We start from the raw sequence: 10,622 nt of genomic DNA on the forward strand, positions 1-10,622 counted from the left end.
ATTCTGTGTGGGGCCCTGAGCAGCAGCAGGCTTCTGAGCAAATTTAGCAGGAGATAGCCCGTGCCGTGGCTGTGCCTCGGATGGGGAACCTCAACCGTCCAGGAATCCTGGAGGTGATCATGGACTGGCCTGAAGGTAAAACGCTTGGAACAACGCCAGCAGAGGAGGTGTCACGTGCTAAAGAGGCCCCACCATATAATGAACTACCAGACAATGAAAAGAGATACGCCCTGTTCACAGATGGATCGTGTCGCATTGTGGGTAAGCACCGCAGATGGAAATCTGCTGTGTGGAGCCCCACACGACGAGTTGCTGAGGCCACTGAAGGAGAAGGAGAATCAAGTCAATTTTCAGGGGTAAAGGCTGTCCAGCTGGCCCTAGATATTGCTGAACGAGAGAGGTGGCCAGTGCTTTATCTTTACACTGACTCATGGATGGTGGCAAAGGCTTTATGGGGGTGGTTACAGCAGTGGGAACAAAATGGTTGGCAACGGAGGGGTAAACCTATTTGGGCTGCTGAACTGTGGAGAGACATTGCTGCCCGAATAAAGAATATGGTTGTAAAGGTGCGCCATGTTGATGCTCATGTTCCTAAGAGCCGGGTAACTGAGGAACAACAAAATAACCATCAGGTAGATCGAGCTGCCAAAGTTAAGGTGGCTCAAGTAGACTTGGACTGGCAACACAAAAGTGAATTATTTCTAGCTCGGTGGGCCCATGAGACCTCTGGCCATCAAGGAAGAGATGCAACATATAAATGGGCTAGAGACTGAGGGGTGGACTTAACTATGGATGCTATTGCACATTTTATCCATGACTGTGACACATGCGCCACAATTAAACAGGCCAAGAGGATGAAACCTCTTTGGGGGGAAGGGCGATAGCAAAAGTATAAATATGGGGAGGCGTGGCAGGTTGATTATATCACCTTGCCATGATCTCGCAGTGCTAAGTGTTATGTGCTCACCATGGTGGAAGCAACCACTGGGTGGCTTGAAACATATGCAGTACCCCATGCGTCAGCCCGAAACACCATCTTAGGCCTCGAGAAACAAGTCCTATGGCGACATGGCACTCCAGAGAGAATTGAGTCCGATAATGGGACTCGTTTCAAAAATTCTCTTGTAAATACTTGGGCCAAAGATATTGGCATTGAGTGGATTTATCATATCCCCTATCACGCACCAGCTTCTGGTAAAATTGAAAGGTACAATGGGTTGTTAAAAACCATGTTGAAAGCAATGGGTGGCGGAACATTTAAGCACTGGGAGAAGCATTTGGCAGAAGCCACCTGGTTGGTCAACACACGAGGATCCATCAATCGCGATGGTCCTGCCCAATCCAGATCTCTACCTACTGTAGAGGGTGATAAGGTCCTTGTAGTACATGTGAAGAACATGTTGGGAAAAGCGGTTTGGGTCCTTCCATCTGCCGGAAAGATAAAACTTCTCTGTGGAACTGTTTTTCTAAAAGGACCTGGGTCCACTTGGTGGGTGATGCAAAAGAATGGGGATGTTCAGTGTGTACCACAAGGGAATTTGATTCTGGGGGAGTGCAGTCGGTAATTCCATGTATGTACATATATATGTTGTGTGTGTGTATTCCACATCAGAACATCATGTAGTGCATTTAGAGTTAAACAGTTAATGCTCCAGCTCCTTCTATCATCGATATGCTGCAGTGCTCCAACGTGGCGGCTTTGCGGACGTAAAGCACCACGTGACATACAATCAGCGCTCGGACAGCTCTGCTGAGAACGGCGCACCGCTCCCAGGCTCTCGGGACGCAGTGCCCCGCAGCCTCCCCGCACAGCGCTGAGCCGAGCACAGCGCCGGGCGGACAGCAGCGCAACAACGGCGGCGCAAACACCCGCCCCGAGCCGCAAAGTGCGCGGTCACTACCGGGCACTGTGCGGCTGAAGTCGGCCTCTGCGCACGCGCAGAAGTCCTGTCGCACCGTGTGCGCATGCGCAGATTAGGACAGCCGCCTTTACGCATGCGCGACTTTCAGTCCGCTGCCTGTGCGCATGCGCGGATTTCGGCCCGCTGTCCATGCGCATGCGCGGCTTTTCGAGCCATGCTTGTGTCTGTTTTTTCCAGCTTATGCGCATGCACGTATTTCCTCCAGCGTCTGTGCGCATGCGCCTTTGCAACCGCTGCCTGCGCACATTCGTGGGTTCGGGCTGCTGGCGCATGCGCCTTGAGGCGCGTCTGTTTCCATAGCAACATATGGACGCTGCGCAGAGCAGCGCACCGCTGACCATGAGCACAATGAGCCTTGAGGTGAGGGGTTATGGAGGGCAAAGGGAAAGCGCGGGGTGAGGTGGGGTGGGAGTAAGGGGGTAAAGGGAAGGTGGCATGTGGGGTAATGGAGAGTGCGGGAAGGTGGGATGTGGGATCCGGGGAAAAGGGGAAGGGGGAATGTGCAGTGAAGGTAGGGGGAGGTAAAAGGGGGGAGAGAGGTGGGAAAAGGTGGGGACGGGGAGTGATGCTCTGGCTTATTTACAGCACAGTTAGTAAACCATCTCCTGCATGCTGAGATTTGTGGGAGAGTGCCAGAAGTGCTACGCTGAAGTATCTTCTCTTCCTCGATCTTTTTTCACTCATTTGCAAGAAAAAAAAGAAAAAAAAATCAAATGAATAAACAAATAAGAAAATAAAAAAAACAGAAAAGCTTTTCTTTCTAGATTTGATTTAATTCTTTGTTTGGTTGTGTCCAAATGGTAGCTTTACTATCCCCTTTCACACAAGAAACCTCAGCTGTAATTCTGAGGGCTGCTCTGAAAGTAATGCCTCCTACTCTGTGATGTCGGCCCACAGCTCCAAAAGCAGATGGTGGTGGTGTGGCAGTAAACAGTGAACCTTCCCAATCGTATTCCATTCCATTTTGTTGCTGATCTTTATGAAATAGCGCTGTTGTGCTCCTTATGTCCATGATAGTTTCTTTAGCAATAAATAGGAGTAGGAAGGCAGAAAGAAAGAGGTGTGGGATGGACAGAGGGGAGATTTGGGGTGGGGGAGAGGGGATAAGCGGGATGTGGCAGAAACAAGCTCCGGGAGTAGGGAATGGAGAGAGCTGGGATGGAAAGAGGGGAGGTTTGGGGTGAGAGAGTGGGGCACCAGGACTACGGAACGGGGTCTCGAAAATTGGGAAGGAGCACTGGGGTGGCAGTGTTGAGAAATGAGATGAGAAAAGCTCCTTTTAATTTTTATTTCTTATTATTTTTTATATTTTTATTTGTTTGGGGTTTTTTAAATTTTTTTCATTTGGTTTTATTTTAAGGAAAGTTGCAAGTGTCTTTAAGTCTTCCTGTGCCCTATGACTCTTCTCATCCTGGAGGTGAGTTTCAGGCAGTCAGCCCACCTCCTCCAGCGGTGCCTGCGGCTCAGGTTGTGCTCCTTCTGCCCTTGGGCTGTGTTTGGTTCTCGTTCTGTTCACATCCTGCTGCTGCCCGCTGACATTCCCGAGCTCTTGCGTGAAGAAAGCCAGCTGCAGCATGAAAACAGACCGCTCCCCTTCACACCCAACCTGAGTTTGCTCGCTCTACGGGTGCTACTGCTGCCACTGCTGAGCGTGGCTTGCAGCTGTTGCACCCTCTCCTGGAGGGAGAGAATCTGCCAGTGGAATAGAGGGGTGTTATGGTTTCATGATTTTTGTTGTATTGTTGATATTCCAAAACATAACATCATGTGGTGTATTGGGAGTTAGAGAGTTAATGCTCCAGCTCTGTGGATCGTCGATAGTTCTGTGTGTACCTGTCTCAGAAGAGAATAAATACTTTCCCCAGAGGACTTTGGGATGCTTTGCATTTCTACATATTTCCGCCCAGAGGGAAAGATAAAAACTGTCTGCGGTCACGGGACTCTCTCTTCCCTTCGGGACCGAGCTCGGCAGTGGGTGTTTGTTGCAGCCGTCCGCCTTCAGCGTTAGCGTAAGGCCTTCGGTTTATCGGACACTCTCTCTCTTGCTCATTTTATTTGATCCATTTGCCTCAATTCCAATTATATTCTATTCTATTGTGTTATTTTCCTTTCTGATATCTTATTTAGTAAATCAGCTTTCCTCCTCAGATCATTGCCGCTGTTTTGTTCCTGGGCCCATCTCCCTTTACCCTTCTTCCTTTCCCCCTTCCCCTTCCCCGGGGTGTGGGCCCGTGGGTCCCCCACACCAATCGTCACGGTACTGGGCCGAACCTGCCCATAAACCGTTGACATTTTTGGGATTTGGGAGGGTCCCACAGAGGTAAAATACATAGGAAGAGGATATATGTGTGTGCTCACCCCCACAGTTCCCTTGTGGGTTCCAGCCAAATGAACCAAAGCAGCAGTATCCGTTTCTGCCAATACTCCTGATTCGCTACATCAGGAGCCAGGCAATCTCTCAAGTATCACAACCAAAGAACCTGTGGGTGACCTGGGTGAACAAGACAGGTCAGACTGATTTCCGCTTGAGCCTCCAGTCTGCCACAGAACCCTTCCAGACGTGCTTAGTCGGAACTCCGGGTTACAAAGTTGAGGACTTTACTGGGTTTGTAACTGATACACACTGCGGTCGTGGCTATGTCTCAGAACAAAGTGCATGTCTGATGCAGCATCTGAATGTCCTTCTACCATGGGATCCTCAGGAATCAAATCTACTAGGTTCCCAGGCAGTGGGGAGTGCCTCGGGGGGCTGGGGTCAGACATGTTTTTGGTTTGGACAATCACATCAACGTTACAATGCGCAGGTGCGGTTATTCGATAAAGATTACTTGAGAAGTTGGACATGCTACCAAATTCTGTCCCACTCTCTAACTCTGCAGGATGGACGATGGTCTCTCCTAAAAAGCAGAAAGTGTTTTCTGTGTTGTTTTTCTTTAACAGATAACTCAGTCATTTCATTGTATGCTTTATATGTATATTGTGTGTGTATTTTGCATTGTTTATGATGAATATTTGTGAACTCTCTCTTCCTAGGAATACCTTTTAAGATAATTGGGAGATAGTTTTGTGAGCAAACAAGAGGCTAAAATTAAAAAAAAAAAATTAGATAGAGAATGGGGAGACTTAAAACGCAAGGAAAGAGGAGGTTCCCCTGAAGAATACGACAGCTGCCGAGAAAATCATGCACCCTGCTGCTCTAAGCAAAAGAGTAGGTGTGGGAGGCAGAGGCGTACAGCCCTGGTAGATTTCCGTGGCCTGAATGAAGTCACACCCCCACTGAGTGCTGCTGTGCCAGACATGCTACAAGTCCAGTACGAACTGGAGTCAAAAGCAGCCAAGTGGTATGCCACCACTGACATTGCTAATGCCTTCTTTTCAATTCCTCTGGTCACAGAATGCAGGCTGCAGTTTGCTTTTCAATTCCTCTGGCCACAGAGTGCAGGCTCCCTTCCCTGGAGGGGCGTTCAGTACACCTGGAACCGTTTGCCCCAGGGGTGGAAGCACAGCCCAACCATTTGTCATGGGTTGATCCAAACTGCATTGGAGCATGGTGGTGCTCCTGAGCATCTGCAACACATTGATGATATCATTGTGTGGGGCAATGCAGTAGGAGAAGTTTTTGAGAAAGGAGAGAGAATAATCCAGATCCTTCTGCAAGCTGGCTTTGCTATCAAGCAAAGCAAAGTGAAAGGTCCTGCACAAGAAATTCAGTTCCTAGGTATAAAGTGGCAAGATGGACGTCGTCACATCCCAACAGATGTGACTGACAAAATCACTGCCATGTGTCCACCCACCAGTAAGACAGAGACCCAAGCTTTTCTGGGTGTAGTGGGCTTTTGGAGAATGCATGTTCCAAACTACAGTCTCATTGTGAGCCCTCTCTATCGGGTGACGCGGAAGAAGAATGATTTTGTGTGGGGCCCTGAGCAGCAGCAGGCTTCTGAGCAAATTAAGCAGGAGATAGCCCGTGCCGTGGCCCTGGGGCCAGTGCGGACGGGACAGGATGTAAAGAGCATCCTCTACACCGCTGCTGGAAAGGAAGGTCCCACTTGGAGTTTGTGGCAAAGAGCTCCTGGAGAGACCCGAGGCCGACCCCTTGGATTCTGGAGTCGGGCGTACAGGGGGTCTGAGGAGCGCTACACTCCAACTGAGAAGGAGATCTTAGCCGCGTACGAGGGGGTTCGAGCTGCTTCCGAAGTAATCGGTACTGAAACGCAGCTCCTCCTGGCACCTCGACTGCCAGTGCTGAGCTGGATGTTCAAAGGAAAGGTTCCCTCCACCCATCATGCTACTGATGCCACTTGGAGTAAGTGGGTTGCGCTGATTACACAGCGAGCTCGGATGGGGAACCTCTGTCATCCAGGAATCCTAGAAGTGATCATGGACTGGCCTGAAGGTAAAAAGATTGGAACAACGCCAGCAGAGGAGGTGTCACGTGCTAAAGAAGCCCCACCATATAATGAACTACCAGACAATGAAAAGAGATACGCCCTGTTCACAGATGGATCGTGTCGCATTGTGGGTAAGCACCGCAAATGGAAATCTGCTGTGTGGAGCCCCACACGACGAGTTGCTGAGGCCACTGAAGGAGAAGGAGAATCAAGTTAATTTGCAGAGGTAAAGGCTGTCCAGCTGGCCCTAGATAGTGCTGAACGAGAGAGGTGGTGTCAACTGTTTGCGGGGCAGTTCGACCCGGTACCGTGACAATTGAGGCAGGGGACCCACGGGCCCACACCCCGGGGAAGGGGAAGGGGGAAAAAAGGGAAAAAGGAGAAGGGAGATGGGCCTAGGAACAAAACAGCGGCAACGATCTGAGGAGGAAAGCTGATTTACTAAATAAGATATCAGAAAGGAAAATAACACAATAGAATATAATTGGAATTGAGGCAAATGGATCAAATAAAATGAGCAAGAGAGAGAGTGTCCGATAAACCGAAGGCCTTACGCTAACGCTGAAGGCAGACGGCTGCAACAAACACCCACTGCCGAGCTCGGTCCCGAAGGGAAGAGAGAGTCCCGTGACCGCAGACAGTTTTTATCTTTCCCTCTGAGCGGAAACACGTAAGAACGCAAAGCATCGCAAAGTCCTCTGGGGAATGGAGTTCTTCTTCTCTTCTGAGACAGGCATACCTGGAACTATCGATGGTCCACGGAGCTGGAGCATTCACTCTTTAACTCTAAATGCACTACATGATGTTCTGATGTGGAATACCAGTACCAAAAATCATAAAACCATGACATTCCACCCCTTATTCAACATCATTACATCATGCTTAATATATATCACCAGTAAAGAGCCTAAGGAGGCTGTGCTGGAGAAAGGGGTGAGGCAGATATCTCAGCTGAAGTGCATCTATTCCAATGCACGCAGCATGGGCAACAAACAAGAAGAGCTTGAAGCCATTGTGAGGCAGGCTAACTATGACCTCGTGGCTATTACAGAAACATGGTGGGACCTCTCCCATGACTGGAATACTGGGATTGATGGCTACAAGCTCTTCAGAAGGGATAGACAGGGAAGAAAGGGTGGTGGCATAGCTCTCTATATCAGAGAGTGTTTTGATGTTGAAGAGCTTGTGGTTGGAAATGACAAAGTAGAGTGTCTATGGATAAGGATCAGGGGGATAGTCTTTAGGAGTGACATCGTGGTGGGGGTCTGCTATAGACCACCTAGTCAGAATGAAGAAATAGACGAGGTGTTCTATAAACAACTCGTAGATGTTGCACGATGGCCAGCACTCGTTCTCATGGGGGACTTCAAGGTTGGAGATTGTCTTGGCCAGAGTGAGCATGAAATGGTGGAGTTTGCTATTCTGGGTGACGTCAAGAGGGTGACTAGCAAAACTATTACCTTGGACTTCCGGAGGGCAGACTTTGACCTGTTCAGGACACTTGTTGCAAGGGTCCCTTGGGACTTGCTCCTGAGGGGTAAAGGGGTCCAGGAAGCCTGGATGCTCCTCAAGATGGAAATCTTAAAGGCACAGGAGCAGGCAGTCCCGGAGTCCCGTAAGTCAAGCCGGAGGAGAAAAAGACCAGTGTGGATGAACCGGGATCTTTTGTTGAGACTTCGAGAGAAAAAGAGAGTCTATGTCCTCTGGAAGATGGGTCAGGCTACTTGGGGTGACTACAGAGAACTGGCCAAGATCTGCAGGCAGAAAATTAGAAATGCTAAAGCCCAGCTTGAACTTAGACTGGCTACTGCTGTAAAGGAGAACAGGAAACCCTTTTACAAATATATTAACAGCAGGAGAAAAACTAAGGAAAATTTCCCTCCTTTACTCAACGAGGCAGGGAATGTAACCACAGATGATAAGGAAAAGGCTGAGGTTCTCAATGCCTTCTTCACATCTGTCTTTAATAGACAGAACAGTTGTCCACACGGTACTTGCCCTGACCTGGAAGTCCGGGACGGGGCGCATAATGCACCCCCTGTGATCCAAGCAGAGACGGTCAGAGATCTTCTCCTCTGTCTGAACTGCCACAAGTCCATGGGGCCAGATGGGATCCACCCAAGGGTGCCGAGGGAGCTGGCAGAGGTGATTGCTGAGCCACTTTCTGCCATCTATCAGAATTCCTGGTTATCTGGACAGGTCCCACAAGATTGGAGGCTTGCCAATGTGACTCCCATCTACAAGAAAGGCCGTAAGGAAGACCCGGGGAACTACAGGCCTGTCAGCCTGACCTCGGTATCAGGGAAAGTTATGGAACAAATGATCTTGAGGGAAATCACACGACACGTGCATGGTAATAAAGGGATCAGTCCCAGCCAGCACGGGTTCACCAGGGGCAGGTCACGCTTGTCCAACCTCATCTCCTTCTATGACTGGGTGACCAGACAGGTAGATGAGGGAAAGGCTGTTGATGTAGTCTACCTGGACTTCAGCAAGGCCTTTGACTCGGTCTCCCACAGTATTCTCCTAAGGAAACTGGCAGCCCGTGGTGTGGACAGGTTCACTCTTCTCTGGGTGTAGAACTGGCTGGAGGGCCGTGCCCAGAGGGTAGTAGTTAATGGAGTGAAGTCCAGCTGGCATCCTGTTACGAGTGGCGTCCCCCAACAATCAGTTTTGGGGCCCATCTTGTTTAATATCTTTATTGATGACCTAGATGAGGGAATTGAGTGTACCCTCAGTAAGTTTGCAGACGACAATAAAGTTGGGAGGATGTGTAAACTGCCTGAGGGTAGGGAGGCCCTTCAGAGGGATTTGGATAGGCTGAACAGCTGGGCTGAGCTCAATGGGATGAGGTTCAATAAGACCAAGTGCCGGGTCCTGCACTTTGGCCACAATAACCCCATGCAATGCTATAGGCTTGGGGCAGAATGGCTTGAAGAATGGAGAGAGGAAAAGGACCTGGGGGTGTTGGTTGATGCTCGGCTTAACATGAGCCGGCAGTGTGCCCAGGTGGCCAAGAAGGCCAACAGCATCCTGGCCTGTATTAGAAATAGTGTAGCCAGCAGGAGCAGGGAGGTGATCATCCCCGTGTACTCAGCTCTGGTACGGCCGCACCTCGAGTGCTGTGTTCAGTTTTGGGCCCCTCACTACAAGAAGGACATTGAGGCCCTGGAGCGTGTTCAGAGAAGGGCAACAAAACTGGTGAGGGGTCTGGAGCACAAGTCTTATGAGGAGCGGCTGAGGGAGCTGGGATTGTTTAGTCTGGAGAAGAGGAGGCTCAGAGGAGACCTTATTGCACTCTACCACTTCCTGAAGGGGGGTTGTGGTGAGGAGGGGGTGGGCCTCTTCTCCCTGATAAATAATGACAGGACGAGAGGGAATGGCCACAAGTTGCGCCGGGGAAGATTTAGATCAGACCTGAGGAAACATTTTTTCTCTGAAAGAGTGGTCAGGCACTGGGATGGGCTGCCTAGGGAGGTGGGTGAGGCACCATCCCTAGCGCTGTTCAAGAAGCGTTTAGATGAGGTGCTAAAGGATTTGATTTAGTAGTTGGGTAGGGATAGTGATAGGAGGATGGTTGGACTAGATGATCTTGTAGGTCCTTTCCAACCTTATGAACTTATGAACTTATAAGCATTTGGCAGAAGCCACCAGAGGTTATGAGAGACACGCACGCTTGGCACAGTTGCCTAGTGGGAAGGCTTGGGCCTTGCTCACCTCCTGCCGGCTCTGCTCCAGATCTGAGACGAGCTGCCTGTCTTGTCTAGGTAGATCAAGCTCATCTTCTTTTCAGCCTGAGATTGCAGTTTGCCTGACTGCAACTGCTCCCAGTGCTCAGCTTGGCTGCTGAGCTGTTGCACCTGCTCCTGGAGTAAGAGGATCTGCCAGTGGCAAAGAGAGGTGATGAGACACGCACACTTAGCACAGGAGCCCAGTGGGAAGGCTTGGGCCATGCTCACCTCCTGCCGGCTCTGCTCCTGACCTGAGAGGAGCTGCTGCCTCTCTTGTCTGAGCAAAGCCAGCTCCTTTTCTCCTGCAGCCAGAAGTTTCAGTGTGAAAAACTGCAACTGCTCCCAGTGCTCAGCTTGACTGCTGAGCTGTTGCACCCTCTCCTGGACAGAGTGGATCTCCAGTGGAATTGTGGGGTGTTATGGTTTTATGATTTTTGTTGTATTGTTGTTATTGCACATCATAACATCATGTGGTGTATTGGGAGTTAGAGAGTTAATGCTCCAGCTCTGTGGATCATCAATAGTTCTGGGTGTACCTTTCTCAGAAGAACAACTCCATTCCCCAGAGGACTTTGCGA

This window comes from Cyrtonyx montezumae, unplaced genomic scaffold (assembly GCF_038088225.1).
Source record: "Cyrtonyx montezumae isolate F1298 unplaced genomic scaffold, pur_monq_1.0 scaffold_112, whole genome shotgun sequence".
NCBI classification, from domain to species: domain Eukaryota; kingdom Metazoa; phylum Chordata; class Aves; order Galliformes; family Odontophoridae; genus Cyrtonyx; species Cyrtonyx montezumae.